The 19,397-nt window shown below is 38.6% G+C and overlaps 1 protein-coding gene across 13 annotated transcripts in view; it reads left to right on the top strand.

Moving 5' to 3' along the window:
* Nucleotides 1-19,397, top strand: part of LRRC4C (leucine rich repeat containing 4C) — a 551,925-nt gene that overhangs the window by 356,349 nt on the left and 176,179 nt on the right. The gene's annotated exons all lie outside the window — the stretch shown is intronic.

Here is a 19,397-nt window from a genome sequence, read left to right as displayed (position 1 = left end):
CTTGCACACCTGCTGAAGAAGAAAATTTTTCTTTCAGTTATAATTTTTGGGGTAAATGGTATGTTCCTAAGATGATTTCATATATGAAAGACTTTACATGATGAATTTAAGCTAGCATGCTTGTGAGAGACCAGGGCAAAAAGCTGGAAAAGTTGGTTCCCAAGGATTGCAGTAGACCCTAATCAAATCAACTTCTAAGACTGTCTCATGCGTCCCTGTCTCTATAGTGATTCATGTGCATTATTATTACCAGATGTAAAGATAATGTGTGTGTTTGAAGATCTTTTATTGATGGCTTGAGATGTCCTGGTCTTCAATGGTAGTTTTTTCATTTTCTGTGATGGGTAGTTTCTGTGATCAGGGTAGATGGCAGCATTGTTGCCTGTATTTGTGCATTTATGTGGCCCTGAGTAGGAAATAAGCTTAATATCCCAAAGCACTTTTCAAAAGCTTGAATTTTCTTTTCTCCTCTTCAGAGTTTTTCAAAATATTTGTGCAGTGAATGAGTTAAGGAGAAAATAAATCTCTGTCCCAGGATAGTCTAATAGACAAAGTACTTGTGTGGTCTATGAGATGTCTAGATGAACTGATGTCAGGGCCCTGAGAGCATTCCCCTCCTGCAGCTTTGGCTGCTGGGGCTTAGGGCCAACTTCAGCTCGCAGGCAGTGTATCTGAGGGCTACTTCCTTCCTGCTGGTGCGCAGGGGGAGAGGCTCCCTGACAGTGCTGCAGGGAGGCCTCAGCCGGAGCTGAGCCCTTCCCACGGAGCTGCTCTGGGCCAAGGCTCTTGTGCTTGGCCCCACCTGAGCTCCAGCTCCTGCTGCGTTACAGCCAGGCCCCATGATGTGCCTTTATCTGGCCATGGGCTTGCTAATCAGGACCCAGACTTGACCTGCAGGCTGACTTCCCAGCCTGGCTGAGATCTGACTCATCACCACGGACTTATCTGGTGAGCTGGGCTCTTGGTCAAACCGGGCTGCTGTCCCTGGGCCTGCCTTCCTTCCTCATTGGAGGTGGGAGCGGCAGGCCCTGGCTGGCAAGGCCCCTGCTGTGCTGGCCCAGGATTACTCCAAGCTTGCCAGCCCATGCACACCCTGACAGTGGGAAAGCAGCCTTTCACATGCTAGGGGAATGCCATTAACTTTTTGGCAAGGGTTTTTTCTCCGTTGTTTCTTTTGGAGATGTTTTACTCTATACAAATAGCCATTCATCAAAGCAGAACACTGAACCTGGAAATCCCATATGTGATTGGAGTAGTCTAAGTATTAATCTATTCTAGAAGGCATTCAAATAATCTGAGGAGTGAACCACAAAAAAAGACATCTAGAAACTCTTTTGCAAATACATATATATATGTTGAGGGAAATACTTGCATCCATCAAGGCAACAGAGAATATTGAATGAACTATTTCACACTTACGTTACATGGGCACAGGGCTTTCAAGGATTAGGCATATAAAACTGGAAAAAGTGATTGTTAATAATCTAGAGCTTTTTTGTAAGTTCTTGGGACTTAGCAGCAAATGGCAAAGACTATTATTATATTTATTTTAGAATTTACAGCTAAACAGTCTTGGAGGTTGAAGTTGAATGCAATACGGAAATTGGATTTGTGTAGTCCAGAGCAGCATTAGCTGAATGAGTTATTTCTTCTAATGAAGTAACTGACAGACTCTTTTCAAGGTAGTTTGGTTTATTCATACTACACCTTCCTTTCAAAGATTTACTTTCAAGGCTGTGAGGCCTGACTTCATTAGTTTGGCTTTAACTGAATCCAAAGGACCTTTTACTTAGTACTTGCTCTATATTAAGAAATACCAAAGGGTCCTTTATATTTACGGGTTTTGACAATGCGTAAGCCTCACAGGCCTTTCTTTTTAAATGAAATAAAACCTGAAGTGTAAACTATGCAAATACATTTTGTCATTCTCCTCTCTGAGTTGCCTCTTAGCGTTTTATCACAGTGAGCGTGATTAGGTTAGCATAGTGGTTTTCCCACAAGCACCTGTTGTTACTTTAAAAAAAAAAAGGGTTGGGGGGGAGGGGGAAGCACTGGTTTGTGCCTGGGAAAATCATGTCTATTCTCCTTTGAGAATGACATCAGCATGGACAATTAAATTAAGATTATCTTAAATGTCCATCATTAAGAGTACTTCTGATCACATATTGTGCATGGTTTATCTGCAGCATATCTTAAGTGGCCTTGTCCCAATTAAGTAAAAGTTGTTATCATTAAAACTTGAACTAAGTAGAACAATAATCTATGTAGCTCAGCAGGCACCCTCTTTCACATGGAATCTAAAGGTGAGGGACAGAGATCTCAGTGAGTACCTTTCTATGGACTTCATCATCATTCATTCACCAGCATAAGAATTAATTGTGGAAAAGGTGATGGGTGTGGGTGATGGGAAGAGCTCCTATCAACAAGGTTTGAATCTAATTAGCACGTTAGTGGCTTGTTACAGTCTATGGATTTCTGATGAGTTGGTGAAGTGCAATAAACAGGAACAGTGGGTTAAATCCTTCACTGACAGTAGATGTATGCAGAGTGATTAGTGCCCTTGTCATGTACCCAGGTAATGGTTTATGTCTCTGCCACAGATGCCTGGTTTTCATCTTGAAGAAATCATCTAATTTATCTGCTCCCTATGTTCTCCACGTGTTAACTTTTTTTTTTAAATGTGTTTCGTTTTTAGTTTCATCTGTGTCCTCTATGAAGGTGGCAAGCTTACTGTAGACTTCATAGAATTTTTATGTAGTTTAACACCTTGGAGTCTCAGTGTAACTTGTTGGGGATCTGAGTGCAACTCAATTAGAGTAAGTGAAAGTTAATAATGGAGTTGCCACTACTGAAGCACTTTTCCAAGTATCTTTTTTTTTTTTTTAATGTGGCCTCATCAGTCTCACTTCTCTTTAACCAAGAACACTCAGCACTCCAGCAGAATCCCTACAATTAAGGTGAAGTATTGATCCTCTTACATAGCAGAAGCAATAATCTGTCATTTAGAGGCAGCATCATGCCACAGTCAAGCAAGTATTGCATAAATAGAAGATGGAATAATATAGCCATAGATTAGATGCAGCTCCAGAAATAATAAGAAACGCTACCTAAAACAGGTGAGGTACACAAAAGGCAAGCAATGTAAATGAACATGAGTACCAGGATAATTTTTTTAATAGATAGTGGTATATTGAATGGAATAGTGTAAATTCAGCTGTGGGAAAGGAAGGAAAAGGTTTAATGGTTTGCAATGGAATAAGTGGCTAGGGCCTATAAAATATGTGAGCTTGGGCGAGGGGAGAACAAAGATGAGAATGGCTGATAAGAGATAAAAAAGCAGTTGTCAGTGTGAAAGAGAAGCAAAAAGTACTGGCAGTAAACACAGAACTTATTTTCTCTAGATAGCTTTTGGAAATACCTACGAAACAGCTGCTGACAGAACAGCATCTGCAAAATTGCAGTTTTTAGCTTTTACATTTCATCTGATGGGTTGGGGGTAGGCTCCTTCACTCAGATGGAGAGCAGATGATTAACTTTCTCCAGGGATCCAGCTCAACTCTTGGTTAAGACAAATGCGCAAGCTGTATGTGTAGACTGTGACCTGGAGGTGGAGGCGGGCTGACTGCTTTCAGATATGACTGTTTGCTTTTCTGCTGGCAGGCAACACAGTAGGTGTTTTGACTATTCATTTCCAACAAAGCACAACAATATTTTTTCCTACTTTTTTTTTTTTTTGTTTCCATAGGTAGTCACCCAACCACATCAACCATGAAAGGTGAACAAGTTCAATGAACAGACATAAAGCTTGAGTTGGTAAATGCACAGCCTCAGGCAACACTCCCGATGCCTTTTTCTTCTGTCTTCTTAGTAACTTGATTGCTTTATGTAGCTGTGATGGATGATGTGATACAGGATAAAGACAAGACTGGGTATGAGATGTTCAGACATCTCAGATTGTGCAAAAGAATCCAGGATATACTTGCGGGTGCACTTGCACTAAAATTTTATGCTCCCAGGGAACATTCTAATATTTCCATAAGGTGGAATTGAAGCAATATGGGCCTTATTATGATACAGGGATTGTGAGATACACGGATAGGACATGGATCTTAGTTCATTTTAATGTTTACAATGGCGCTCTTGCTCTGTGTGTTGGTTTTGTTTTGTTTTTTCTTTTATTTTAATAAACCTCAGGAAACCCCATATGTGTAATTGTTTAGAATATCTGTGGAAATTGAGAAACCCGAACTGAGAGATAGAAGAAAGAAGGATCATGAGAATAAAGATTTGTAGGTATTTGAGCTTACTTATCCCAGTGCTGTTTTCTTACCTTATCTTGGTTTTAGTAGCAGATATCACTATTTCCTAAGAAATCAGGGTGCTAAGCATACAATTGCAATTAATAAAAAATTAAGCTATTCATGAAGGTTGTTGGTTTCTGTCACCTCATCAGTTGAAATATTCCTTAAATAATTAAGCTGAAGAACACCCTTACAAAGTAAGTATTAATATTACCATTTTAGAGGTAGCAAAACCAAAATAGCTTTCTTGGTTGCACAAGAATCGGTCTGTTATGAACTGGATAGGACAGAGGAATATGGATTTGTATTACTGTGCTGAAAAGAGCAAGAAGACAGCTCCCTGTGTTCCAGGAAAAAAAAAAAACCCTACTGTAGTTGATGTAAATTCTCCAGACCAGAAGTGTTTGCAAAGGAGGAGAGGCTGAGGAAGGATTTTACAGAGGTATGTGGTCTGTAATATATGGACAATTGTACAGAAGATTTCCTTAGAGAAAGTGTTGTGATATGTTGTTCCCAACCCCCTCCCTCTTTTCTTAAAGAGAAAAGCGTTAAAACTTATAACCAGGTAACGAGTGTATACACAACCACAAATTACACAAACCTTTGTTTTTACCTTTATCTAGAACTTCCCTTTATTTTATGCACTTTATTTGTTAGCTCCTTATAGGTGTATGAGTGGTTTTTGCGCAAAGCTCAAAAGAGAGAGCGTGTTGTGGGAGTACGTTGATTTACAAGGACCACCTCCTCCAAGATCAAAAATGGTCCATCCCAAAGCGCAGGAAATCGAGCAAAGGTGGCAGAGGCCTGCATAGATGAACAAGGAGCTTCTAACAAAACCCAAACCCAAAAAGGAAGCATACAAGACATGGAAGCAAGGGTAGGTAACTGAGAGCACTAATAGGCCTTAATGGCCTTGACCAGTCTCATCTGTGCCTCCCCCTCCTACCCCCTGCTTTTTTAGGCCCAGGAACTCCATTTAAACTCAGTCCTGGGCCTTCAGTCTCTGCCTGAGCTATGTTGCAGGAGTATGGGCCTCCAGCTCAGCCACAGCTATGCCTGTGCCTGGCATTCCCATTGATCTGTACCCTGGCCCATGGACTGATTTCCCAGCTGGACCTTGGACCTGTCTTATCATTGTGGACCTCCCAAGCAGTCACTGGGCTATGCCTGATGCTGATTACCCTCATCAAACCTGACCCTGACCTGTGGATTGACTTCCTGGGTTGATCTTGGACCTGCCTTATCATGGTGAACTTGCCTGATGATCTGGACTCTAGGTTAAACCTAGCTACATCCGCGGGCCTGCCCTGTTCACCCAATTAAGGTAATGGGCCCTGGCTGACGAGGGTGAAGAATGTTGCAGTCTGATGCATTTGTAATTTTTCAGCATTATTATCAATAAGATCTTTGACCAGCTTTATTCCGCAAATATTCACTTAAGTCTAACAAAAAGGTGAATATGGTGCTCAGATTACAGTAATTTATTAAAAAAAAAAAAAAGCATGTGACACCTAGTTAAAGTATAAAACATTTGCCGCTATGTTTCCCTGATGGTGTCACTGAACTTATCTAAACAATACTTTTATGGTTTGTATTGTCATGAAAGCTTTGTGCAAGTCTTAGCAGTTCAGCAGTGGCTTATTTGTGGGTATTTGATGTGTATGACTAGTAGTGTAAGTAGAAAAAAATCTTGCAGTGTTTTAGAATTAAAATACGCTCATGTGTTCAGGTTGTATGTATTACACTTGAAGGCATACTTGCCAAAACGGATACATGATTTCTGAGGAAGTTTACAAGGAAATTATGACTAAATCAGTGATAAGGCTGATTGCAAAGACATGAGGATGGCAAAGTTGCTATTTTTCCATGCAACTGTCTTGTGCCTCTGGCACAGAGAAAATGAAATGTAAACAGTAAACACTCTCCAAATGGACCCACAACAACTCTGGTATTTTTGTAATGCAGTCTGTGTGGATTTGAAAAGTTACTTCTCCCAACCTAAAATATAATTTCAAATAGTTTACTGAGCTCATATAAGGACAGTTATTTGTGAGTGGCTGTCCTTTTCACTAATGAGGTCTTAGTGCACTACTGAGACAATGGCCTTTCATTTCTGATCCTTTCCCTAAATAAAGGAGGGCAAGCTATCAGAGACCATTTTTGCAGGATTAATATTGATTTATAAATACAGTGGGTTGAGAAAAAATGAAACAAAAATTGAAGTGCTGCAGTTTAGTTGAAGCAAATAGAAATGTTTGGTTCCTTCTCTAACTGGATCTTAAATGAGCTATCCCATTGGCTGAGCAAAGCCAACAGAATAAGCTGAAAACAAAACAATAGGACAGCTGATATGCCAAAGAAAATTGAGAAAAGGGTGTAAAGGAATGACTAAGGCCTTTATTTTTTCCTCTTCATTTCATTCATGGGTTCAGCAGCCATGTAGCGAATTGATTTATCATGCAGAGTTATTTCACTTAGTTGTTTTCAGGGTCTCTAAGTTAATAAACAGCATGCAGCCTTGGAATAAATATTGTCATCATACTAGATAGTGTTAGATTAAATAGTTCAGAGGTTAAAGGGCTTAAAACTCACTTTGTAGATCATCAGTTTAGATTTTAGAATTTCTGACTTTGAAAATTAGATACATCTGCTATATGAGCTTCATTCCTTTATTCAGAAGGTACGCTTTTCTCTTGTCACTCTTCTCCACTGTATGGAACCATTTCAGGCAGCTCGCATCCATTTTGGTGACATTTCTTTGGGAGCAATTTTATTAGCTTGACACATACATGCATATAGGTTTCAAAATCAAGAGGTGAAGAACACAGTGAAAAATATGCAGCCACAGGTCTGTTATGTCTGCGGAGCTAAAGTCTGGAACCATGTACCTGTGTAAGCTATGTGCTGACATCTAGCTGGGCTCCCTGCTCTGCTAACGTATGTTGGCTATCCATGACTGGCTTGTTTGTCCCACTCTGAGAGTGGGTTTAGATATACCTGATCCTAATGGTGCAGATATCTTTGTTCCAGTGTTCTGTATTTGTGAAGTAGAATACAGATCACAGTCTCTGTAGGTATGTGTAACAGGAACCTAGTACCTTAGTGAGAACCATGATATTATTGGGTGAAAACGGTATGTGACATGATCAACTCTTAAAGAATGGAGGGTTCTATATAGAAATAAACTATGTTTAGATTGTCTTCAGGCCTAGTAAGATTCTTTTTTTGTTTGAACTGAAATACTGTACTGCTATGGTTAAGATGTATTTGGCCTGCAAGACACAAACGATGCGCTATCTTTTTTATTGTTACCGTATTTTGGCTTTATCAGATATAATGGATTGTATGTTTCAGACAAGATTTGAAACTCGGGCTTTGACTATGTGCTAGACATCACATAGGTGCCTTTTTTCTCCAAGCTTTACTTGTTTGGTGAGATTATTTATCATTTTCTGTTGTATGGTATTGTTACATATTCACTATGATTTCATTCAGTGGTAGAATTATTCCAAAAAAATATATCAAGATTGAAAAGTATGCTGGGTCTTTTTAAAGGAATAAGATATTGTATTAATATTGAGATTATGATAATCATATTTGTTAACACCAGAACTGGAAAAGTTGATTTTAAACATTAGTCGAGGTTGTTGTTATGGCTTTTTCTGCCTTAGAGGATAATAACACTTGGTAAATGCTAATATTTTCATCTTGCAGACATGGTGGGGGAGGGGGAAGATAAGCATTGTTTATTGTTCTAAAGGCATGGAGATATTATACTAGCTAACCAGTAAAAATAGGATCAGGACAGCATGCAAGTGTCATTACTGGTTTAATTACAGCTGTGACTCCTCAAGTTCACTTAGGCTCAAATTTAACACCCTGACATCCCTTGCGGGTGGTGGAAACACTTTGCAGAATACAATTGTGCTCTCCATCTTCATTCAGCAGGTCTAACTGACGTCCAGACTCAGCAGTTCTACTCCGCCTACAATTATGACCCCATAATCTATAGTCAGAGTTTCATCAAGACAAAGTGGTATTTATTTAGAACAAAAGTATCTTTAAAAACAATGGTCTTTCTCTCTCTCAAGTCCATATTTGCCTGTAAGTATCTAAATATCTTCTATGTGTTTATCTAAATATCTTCTACCTTAAAAAGACTAACCTTCCAAGCTTCCCTCTCTTTCTGCTTGTCTTCCTGTCGGAGCTCACTGATACCATGTCTGACCAGCCCTGGCATTTTTTACTTTATGGTAATAAAGTCATTTTTTAACTCTTTTTTGACTTTCATCTGCTCTGGTAATAGACAGCTTTTCCATTCTGTGGATAAATGATTTTGAAAGTTAATAGCTTTCTCACTTTTCAAACAAGTTCCAAGCTTGGATATTCTTGCGTGGGAAGTCATCCTGTGTCTGTCTCCCTCTCTCTCTCCCTCTCTCTCTCTCTCTTTTTTTTCTCTCCAAGCCCAAGTATTTCTAAGGTGTAGAGACATAAAAGAAACAACTGTCATTTTACAGTATCTTCAACTCCCTGATCCAGCCCTATATGGTTTTTATAAGTTTATTGTATCTTTATTAAATAAATCCTATCCACTTAAGAAATAGATTCTGTGCTAACCACATAGTATTAGAGTACTAGAGATGCTACGTAACAGCGTATTGTAGTTTATTCCTGTGTGTAGTAGCAAGTCATTGTATGAATGAACACAGCATTTTTAAGACCTTTGCTCTTAGGATGAGAGAATAAAACAATAGTTAATGTTGCCATTGGCCATGATCCCACTGGCTGCTGAAGCAGACAAACAGTCTAGACTCAAGTAACTTGCTATTCTAATTGCTTACGGTTGTATTCATTAGTGGGCGTTTCAGCAATTGCTGGGAATTTAAATGGAGCGAACTGGGCTAATTCAGTTACATAAACAATAAAGGAAATTCTTTACCCTGCCTCCCCTCTCTTGCATTTTAAGGCAAAATTCAGGTGAAATGCAAACTGATTCACATAACCTTCGTGCTTCCAGCAGCTTAATAGCTTCATGGCGAGACTACATTTAGTAAGGGATCCTACTCTATTTAAATAAACTCTTACTATGAAATAACATTCAGAATAGCGTCACAGAGGGACTGGTGTCTCAGGAAATTGTGAAAGGGATAATGAAATGCTCATTTTTAGTCATTTGCATAAATCTATCCTAGTGTAATAGCTAAGAAAATGTATACAAGCAGGAAATGAGTGGTGGTCTCAGTCCACTTACAGAGTGGGCGAACAGCCATGTTATGGATGCAGTCATCAGAGCTGAAATAACTGGCCACATCATGTGGAAGTTACAGATGGATAAAAGGCACAAATTAGTGTTTCATAAAAACTAAGCTATACTTTCATTCCTAAAAAGGGGTTTGGTTCTTATCAGAATGTAGGTGGTAGTATGGAATGATCCTGCATATGCAGTGCTACTTCTGTGGCTAAGCATGGTGTCTGTAGTCTCAGATGCTAAAAATGCCATCAAATATCTTGTGTTTGTGCATTGTAAATTTTGAATTCTCTTAAAACTTTGGAATGCTGCTTGGCTGTGGCTGTCTGGAATTTGAGGCTGGGGTGAGGTTTGAGGATTTGAGTGCTAGGGCAGGAGCAACACCTGATCATATGATTAAGTCCCTTTTGCCATTTCATTTCTCACAGGCAATAAGTGAGTGAACTGTAGTTCTTAGCAACTTGACTCCCACCTTTGCATTCTTGCCAAAGATGTTTATTTGTTGAGACAAAACTGTTCACAACACGAATAGTTTTGATCAATCAAAATCAAACAATATTTGGAATGGGAAGGAGGAAATTTCTGAAAGCACTAAAATATCCCATTTCAAAATAATTTGATAAAATTAAAATTTTTATTTTGGAAAATTAGTAAATTTAGACTAGGGAAAAAAAAAATAGATTGAGATTTCAAAGTAAAATGTTTCAGTTGTCCCCAGCTGAACCGGATTGACAAGTGGTTGACATTTGGGTTAAAGTATTTTTGAAACAAGAAACATAATATATTATCAAGGGAAGAAAAAAATTCTCATCCAGTTCTTGCAATTCCTTTGTGACAAGGTATGTCAGTATTATTGAAGGAGGTGGCCTTAAATGTGTGGGAAGATAATGACCCCTTGGATCTGATAAGTGAAGCAGGTACCTATTACAGAGTTGGCAAATATTAATGCATTCATTTAACTATTGAATATATTTAAATAGAAAGAAATGATTTAGACTTAGTCATATCCTGAAATACACATTTAAGACAACCTTCAAGTGTTAACTGTAAAATATTCTAATTTGGTATTTCAAGTGCACCACACAATGTTCTCACGGAAGATTCTGACACTAAAAGAGTCTGCACTTTCTAGCCATATGGCACCTTTAGGAAGCATACAAGCATACTATTTCATCAGACTACACTTTTCCTGTAACTAGACAAAAGGCTATACAAAAAGTATTCCAAATATTCACGATGTCAAAAGGGCTAAAATGAGATCAAAATTCTCCTTTTCAGCCCAGCAGATTGTATCTTCCCCCAGTGCTGGAAAAAAAAAGCAGGATTCCTCACTAGAGTGGTAAGATGCATCACTTCTTGTGTGTGCTGGCAAAAAGAAAGAAAGAAAAAATTAAAAATTGGAACTACTCAGTACTCCTGCTTTTGGTCCTCCAGACAAAGTGAAAAGTGAAATAAAAATAGCTTGGTCAGCTCAACTGAATCCATTTGTCATTTTGTTTTTATGCAGTTTCTTTCCAGAACTAGACATTAAAAGATAAGTTTCTAAAGAAAACAATTTTGAAAAAATTAAATCTGAATGTAAAAATTGCCTATTAGTTTAAAGCTCAGTTTTTCAGATCAGAATTAACAGCTGACTTCCATATGAATTCACTGCTTCTCTCCTTTCAAATTAATACAGTACTGACTTAAAAAAAAAAAAAAACACACTATCCAGATGTTGTCATGAGCCTCCTTCTTTCTCTTAATGTGAATCTGCAGCCTTTTGTTGTCTGTCAGAGAGATTACTTAACTCACCATCACAAAAAAATTCACTTATTCATTACTCAAATAACACCCTTGTTAAGCTTCTTGCTATCTAGTAGGAGAATCTTAATTTTTTCTGAAAGAAAATTTCACTTCCTATTTTTAATATAATGGAGACACTTGTGTTCACCATTTAGCAATATATTTCTACTTCCTGGCTAACCACATTGATGAAGGTGTTCGAATTGAGGAGAAATAATTCTCCAGTAATAAAGACAATTAAGACATATCAGTGGAAAGGCTGTAAAGTAAATGGAAATATTTCCTTGTCTGTTCATCTTTTGATGTTGGTTTAAAATATCTTTCATGAAATACAAACTTATCCGGGTGTAACTTTTTTTAGGAGGAGAGAAATATAATGTTTACCGCTCTGTGAAACAGAATGGGAACTGGGATCAAACCTCCTTAAACGCCTTATGATCAGCTGTTCTGAAATTTTAATAGAACATCATATGTCCAATTGGCGCAAAGAACTTGCAGCAGAATAAACTTTGCTCTGACTTGGGTTTGAATCACAGATTCCTCAAGAATTGAACCCTCCAGTAAATAAGAAGGCTTAACTGTATGTTTTGTTTAGTTAAAAACGTTCTCCAAAGATTTTATCTAGGGACAAGACCGTTGTGGGATGACATCCTAGTTGCATAAGGAACTTTGACAGGTTGTTTCTTGGGACAATAGGACAAGAAAGTGCTATTAACATAACTACTATCAGATGCTGCATCAAATTGGTACAGGCTCTGTTGGTTCCTGACATTTCATTTTCCCCATCTCTTGTGGGGATGGGGGAGGAACGTCTCTAGTGTTGTGTCTGCTTAAAAATAGCTTTTGATGTGATCTTTTTGCAGCCTAACTTCTTTTTGGCAGGTGTCATAATTTCTTGCTGCTCAGTTTCAATGCCAGAACTGGATGACAGTCTAATACCTGATCTGATGCATGCTACCATACAAAAATAACATGTAGCACAGCTACGTGCTGCCACTTTAACTATTTTTTTCCTAAACCAGTTTATACGTCCCTAGTTATACTTCCCTTTCAGTATGTTTTAAAAAAAAAAAAATCCTGTGCATATTTAATGAAAATAATCCTCATTTCTCACATATCTGAAAATATTCTTTTACAGGAGCCATAACTAATCCCATAGTCTTAAAAAGTATGCAATCTGTTACTTGTTAAATAGCAAATGTTTTTCACCAGGGACACAGGCTTTACTCTTTTAATTTATTTATTTTATTTTATTTTTTGTGGTGTGGTAGTGGGTGGGTTTTTGGGAGGGGCCGTGAAAAGTTAAGAAGAGATACTACCTAAATTTTACTTATTTTACTTTTAAGGCTTATCTAGGAAAAATTTGTCATATATAGATTTGTTTGGAAAGTATTTCAGGAAATAATGCTTTTTGAAAAGCATTAATTCACTGCCCTTAGTGGAATTGTGTCAGTACTATTGGCTTATGTGAAACTATAGTAGTTTTGGTCAGATGAGAATGTTTCTCTATTTTTGTGTAAATTTACGCATAGTGAATCTGTACTTTTGAATGTAGATACCCCCTTCAGCTAGCTGGAGAGAGCAGGCTCCTGGGGCAGTGGCTAAAAGCTGCTACCTATCTAGCAAAAATAACATTGGGGTGGCTAGCTGAAGGATTAAATATTTACTTACCATCTTCCTTTCCTCCAATTGTCGTCTTGTTAGGGAAAAAAAATGTGGAGACTCCCTTTAGCAGGAAATGTTCAGAAATCAGTGGCACCATGGCATCACTTGTACATTAGCTTTGGCTTTTTTGACTGAACACAATGATAAATATAGTAACGTGGAGGGGGAGGGGGGAATCTAATCTGTGAGTAACTGTAGAGTCATCTGCTAGTGTTACCTACGTTAATGGTCTGTCAGTATTTTCATTATAAGCTCCCCCACCTGAAGCTTTCAAGGTTTATATTTCAGCCATGAACATTTGCTTATGGTAGAAGTTGATGTACAATATTTTAACTCGGGGACAATTTTTAAATCATCTTTTATTTCACTCTTTGACTTTATAAAACACTTTAAAGCCTTCTCTGTACTATAAAGCAGCTATACCTGTTCAAAATAATATCCTCTTGCTACAATTAAATGAAACCTGGAATTTAAGATAGTTTTACTTCATCAGATCATTCCTTTTAGTTGCTCAGCATAATTTTTATTAGCTTTGTCTGAAATCATAGCATTTTTATCTGTAATGTTTAATTCAATAATTGCTGCATACATTACTGCAATTATGCAGTAATTGTCTTACTATTTGAACATTTTACTACAGAAGGCTTTCATTGTTTTATGTGTGTGTGTATATATGTATGCACACAGGCAAATTATTCAACTTGTAGAGAAAATAATGTTATAAAGCACTTTGAGGACACTGTAAAAAGCCCCAAGTTTAGATGCTAAGCAGTTAGCTACAGTAAACCATAGCCATCATATCCAGAATGATTTCTATAGTTCATAGTATTTGAAATGTGAAAAACATAAATAGTGACAGCCTGCCTAGATTCTTTCTATGTAAACCACTATGCTTTTAGTCTTGTCCTCGCTCCCCATCAAATTCCTCTGCTATTTTGTGGTTATTTCTAAAAGTAATTGATCTTCGTTATATGGAAGACCACGTTTGGCCTTGAAGGTGCCAAAACTTGTTGGTGCCCCGCTGAACCACCAGGATGACCGAGAAGCGTTCTCCCAGAATAGTTGGTGCTGCAAGGGACTCTGGAGATGATCTGGTCCAACCTCGTGCTCAAGCAAGGTCACCTAGAGCAGGTTGCCCAGACCACGTCCAGTTGGCTGTTGTGCTTTGGATATCTCCAAAGATGGAAACTCCACAGCATTTCTGGGCAACCTGTTCCAATGTTCAAACACCATCTCAGTGAAGAAGTGTTTTCTTCTGTTCAGATGGAATTTCTTGTTTTTCAGCTTGTGCCATTGCCTTGCTTCATGTCACTGGGCGCCACGGAGAAGGGTCTGGCTCTGTATTCTTTATACCCTCTCTTCAGATATTTACATACACTGATACGAGCTTCCCCCCCCCCCCCCCCCCCGTGAGTCTTCACTTCTCTAGGCTAAAGAGTCCCAGCTCTCTCAGCCTCTCCTCATATGACAGATGCTGCAGTCTGTTAATCATCTTTGTGACCCTTCACTAGATTCACTCCAGCAGGTCCATATCTTGCTTGTACTAGGAAGCCCAAAATTGAACGCATTACTCTTGGCTCACAGTCAACTTGGTGTCGACCAGAACCCCAGGGCCTTTTCTGCAAAGCTGCTCTCCAGTGAGTTGGCCCGCAGCCTGTGCTGGTCCATGGAGTTATTCCTCCCCAGGTGCAAGACATGGAATTTCCCCTTGTTGACCATCGTGAGATTCCTCTCTGCCCATTTTTCCAGCCTGTTGAGGGCCCTCTGAATGGTGGCACAACCATCTGGCGTATTAGTGTTCTCAAACAAAGAGATTTGGTTTCCAATGGAGACTAGGCCAACTCAGCATGCAACTATCATTAGGAAAAGTTACTTCTCTTCCTTTCTTTTTAAAATTGTCTTTCCGGTATTGCTGACACTGACAAGGAAAAAACATTTTGTCTCAACTTTGTTGCACTTCAAGCTGAGTTTTAACCTACAACGGGATAAATAACATCATCATATCCATACTGGGATTTTGCTATAGCTATTGATTATATGTGTAAAGCCCTCTCCTTGGTGAATAGTGACAGTATAAAACACTAAATAGTTATAACGCAGTAAGGTTGTGTCCTTGGTGGAATTGATGTGTTACAGAGATTCACCAGTTTTCTGTCTGTCGTTCTGTAGAGTGTCAGAGGTTCTGAGAGCATAGGGTGAAACCTGTTTTATTCCAAAGGCCAATATAGTGCTATCTAAATCAGACATAAATCCTTGCATGGTAGTTAAGTAGGGTTAAAATCAGCTGTACATCTCTCATTCCTCTATAAATGTCTAAATCATCACAGACGGTACTAGCTAGCTACTTGTTTCCTGCCATCTGTAAATGAGGATTGTTTCATTAGGCTTCTCAGAGTCTTTGCTATTGGCCAAAGCGCACCTTTTTTTTTTTTTTTGGTAATTCAATTGCAATATTGCAAGTGTATGCAGTATGCCTACTGTAGTGGACATAAATGTCCTTGTATTTATCCCTAGAATAACGAAAAAATTTACAAAGGACTATTTATCCTGAAAATTAGCCAGATTCCTTCTTTCTTTATCCTCATTTCAGTAAAACTATGGAAGGAAGCTCCTTATATGAGGAACTGGCACCCAGAGACCACCAACTATTATCATATCCCTGTTACAGATACAATTATGATGGACACCATCCTTGTCACAGCAGCCCAAGCTGGTAGGCCTAGAGAGATTTTCACCTTTTACAGAACTGTGAGACAGCAGAATTACTGGCAGGTATTTTACCTAGCTTGACTCTACCTTTCCCTTCTGTGGACAGTTTATCAAAATTTCAAGCTCTCTTCTGTCTCTTCTATTCTCTCTCCTTTGCAATTTTTTATTATTTTTATTTTATTATTATTATTTTGGAGATGGGTGTCCTAGCCTCTCTTCTCAGAGTCCCTGTCTCATTTTTCATGGAATTTTTCATTTTTCCATTCTCTAGTGGAATACTTTGTACTACATAGTTACTGCAGCTCTCTAAATAGGAGGAAAAAAAACGTTCAAGGACACTGGTATTTAAGACTGGTGAACTATGAGTAAAGTCAAGTAACCTAAAAGAAGCTTTTCTGTGACAGTCATGCAACAGTGTGCTTAACACTTTCCCCTTGTTACCATCTGGAGTGCAGTAGAGTACGAAGATCATAATTTGGTACAAATATATCTTATTCTGTAACAAAATGTGTTTTCACAAAGGTTTATTTGTGTGTGTTTGTGAAACAAATCCTCAAGCTGTTGTAATTCAGTGAAGCCTTCCATTTGCTTTTTGCCCTGCATTGGTGTAACCCACCTCCTGTCTGTGCCCTGGAAAATGCTCAAGTGCTAATGCCAGGCTGAAGTGTGTTCATAACTTTTGAAGCCTTCATGGAGAAGGGGATAAATTTGCTTTATTCCTCCTCATAAATTAAAAAAACTCATTGACCCCAGGAAAAACTGACTGACTCTCAGAATCAACAGTGAAATAGATGCAGTGTGTTGCGTTCTCGCTTGAGACTTTGCAGATGTGGGTCTATTTGTGTCAAGCACAGGAAGGAAAGAAAGCACTAGTGTGGAACTGGACCTAACAGCTTGCTTGAGAGATGGGATGGAGGGAACAAAGATATTCGATGTTAGCCATGTAGGATGCCTAAGCCAGTAATATTGAATAGGATAGAAAGAAGGATGCACAGCTTGCATACATCAGAAAGAAGGTCATGCTACAGGTTGTTCCAGAGACAATTGCTATTGCATTAGCAGTGCTGAGCTTGACATTAAATGTCATGTTCAATTGCAGCTTATTTAAGGTGATGCCTGTGGCTGTAGGAGCGGTGAAAAGGCAGATGAATGCTTTATCTAATAATAACTGGGAGATCAATGGGAGTTTGGCCAAACACTGCTGAAAGGGCTAGAGTAAAATGTATCCATGACTTTGTGTTAGCAAGCTATGCTTTTCTACCCGAATCTTTGATTTAGTTTCTCTTTCTTTACATCTATCTTATTGTAACAGAAATGCATAAGTTTAGAGGTGAACTAAACACTTTTACAAATGGTCCACAGGGCAAAATGTGTGTGCTTTTGGTGGGGGGGGGGAGGAGGGATACAGATGGAGAGGAACTGAGTGGTTTAATCTTCTGTCTCTGATGTTTATATTCTATGCAAGGAAGCTCTGATTTGCTGTTTCCAGTCAAAGAGGGTTCCATCTGCATCAGTTTCAGCAGAAGTTATGGCATGCGTAACTGCTTAAAAACAATTGTCCTAACATGTAGTTTGGCACCCAATATCTTTATTCTGTTGGCTAATAGCTTTTCACCGTTTCAGGTCATTAAAAAGTATTTCTAATAGTGTCTGGGATTTCCCAGACAGAAATAAGTATGATTCTGTACACTTCCAATTAATATTGGGTTCTTTGAATGAACTGTGGAGCAAATATCCCCATGTACAGCAGATGTTTCCAGATGTCCAGAAGATGTCTAATTATTAGAGTTTCTTCTACAAAAGTGCTGGACATCTAGAAATCCTGGGCAAACATTAAAAAAAAAAATAAAAACAAAACCCTTCTAATTACATTTGGACAAATTTTGCAATGGGGGAAAATTATTTATGAAAGGAAAGGTTAGCTCTAGATGAATATCTGCAGCACCACCCTAGATCTGATGTCACTGATCAATCTGCCAGAGCTCAGAGTCTTTCATGACAAGCTAAGGCAGGATAACTGAATGTTTCTCTCCTTCTCACTAAGTGGCAGTGTGAGAAGTGGATGAATTGTACAAAGCCAAAGATCAGCCTTGAATGCTCATTTTCAAGCCTATAGTTTTGTAGTGCTGATGGTCAGGCAGAACTGTTGTGCGTTACAGCTTCCCACCTGAGAGCACTCTAACTTCGATGTTAACTGATGTATGTGATAATGATCATAATTGCAGTGCAGGTACCTTGAAGAGTGTCTGAGTACGATTTTGGAATTAGGCAATCGTACATGACCAGCATTGGAGCATCACTCTTGCTTTTTCTACCGAAGTACTCATGAAAGATTCCAATCTGAAAAAAGGATTCATTATACTACATGGTGGAAAGACGGACAATAAAGATATTCCTTGCTCCAAAGAACTCCCAATCTGAACTTTAGATAAAATTCAACAGGCGACTAGACCAACAAAGGAAGGGACAAAAGGCTGAGGTGTCACTAGTAACAGGTGTGAATCCATAAATTACCTGTAGCAGTGATCTCAGTAGCAAGTGCTACAAAACTAACTGCTTCCAGATTTTAATAGACTGTGGGGATCAAGGAAGAGGCAGGTTGTTAAATTTTTTTTTGAATGGATAGGATATCACTTATGGGTGTATAAAGCTCTGAAAGTTATTTGTGGGAAACATGAATGTGCAAAGTTAGTATCATTGGGGGAGAGAAAGCTGGAATATAGCAATTAAAAATGAGATGTTGATTCTTTAAATGCTGTAATGTGAGAATAGGAAATTTGTTTGCTGCTATGCAAAAGGTGGTATAGAGGTAAAATGGAAAGGCAAGTACAACAAAAAGTTCTCAAGTGATTTTTTTGAAAGAATGAATGTTTTGAATTAATATAAGGTCAAGGTTACAGGAATCCGGGTCAGGATGGCAGAAATCAGTGATCAAGAGACAAGATGAAAAAGTCTGGATAAAAGCTTTGCTACTCTGTCCAGATATGAACAACCTCATCTTCAGTATGTTGCAAGAGAAAAAGTAGACTAGCTTCTAACTGAATGTTTTTAGCAGGTCAGCACATGTTCAGAGAATTTATATCAAAAATCCTTTTCCCGCTCTTTTCAGCGTGGCTGAACTCTACAGTTGAACTGAATAAGTGTCAATGAAATTTCCACTGAGAAGGTAAAGATAAATAAGGATTTCAGGTGGGAATGTGGAAGGTACCCTGCTCTGCTCACTTTGAAGTGACCTGGAGTGAAAATTTATGCCCTAGTTGAGGTGGAGCAGGACTTGATTGTAGTTTTCCTGCATGTCAGGCCTGTGTCGTAATCAGGAAGCCAGAGAATGTTGGGAAACTACGGTCTTCGTTTCTGTGAAAATATTTTAAAAGCTTTCATGTGCTGCAGAAATGTGTTAGAGCATTCTGCAGTTTGCTGTTTTGAAGGCTGAGTTAGAGATGGCATCCACGTTATGAATCTAGATGATGGATAATTTCCTGTATCCTTTATTCACATCTGATTGCTCCCAAATTCTGCATATGAGCTTTACGGTCTAAATTAGAGGCAGGGAAAGAAATGGAACTCGATTTTTAGGGACTCAAACCTAGCAAATTTTTCCGTTCAGTTCCAGTTCAAATTCACGTGACTGAAGCCCTTCTGGTTCAGTTCTCTTTCTGGCTAATAATAGTTCATTAACGTAGCTTTGC

This window comes from Struthio camelus, chromosome 5, assembly GCF_040807025.1.
Source record: "Struthio camelus isolate bStrCam1 chromosome 5, bStrCam1.hap1, whole genome shotgun sequence".
NCBI classification, from domain to species: Eukaryota; Metazoa; Chordata; class Aves; order Struthioniformes; family Struthionidae; genus Struthio; species Struthio camelus.
This window is presented reverse-complemented; position numbering and strand designations above follow the sequence as displayed.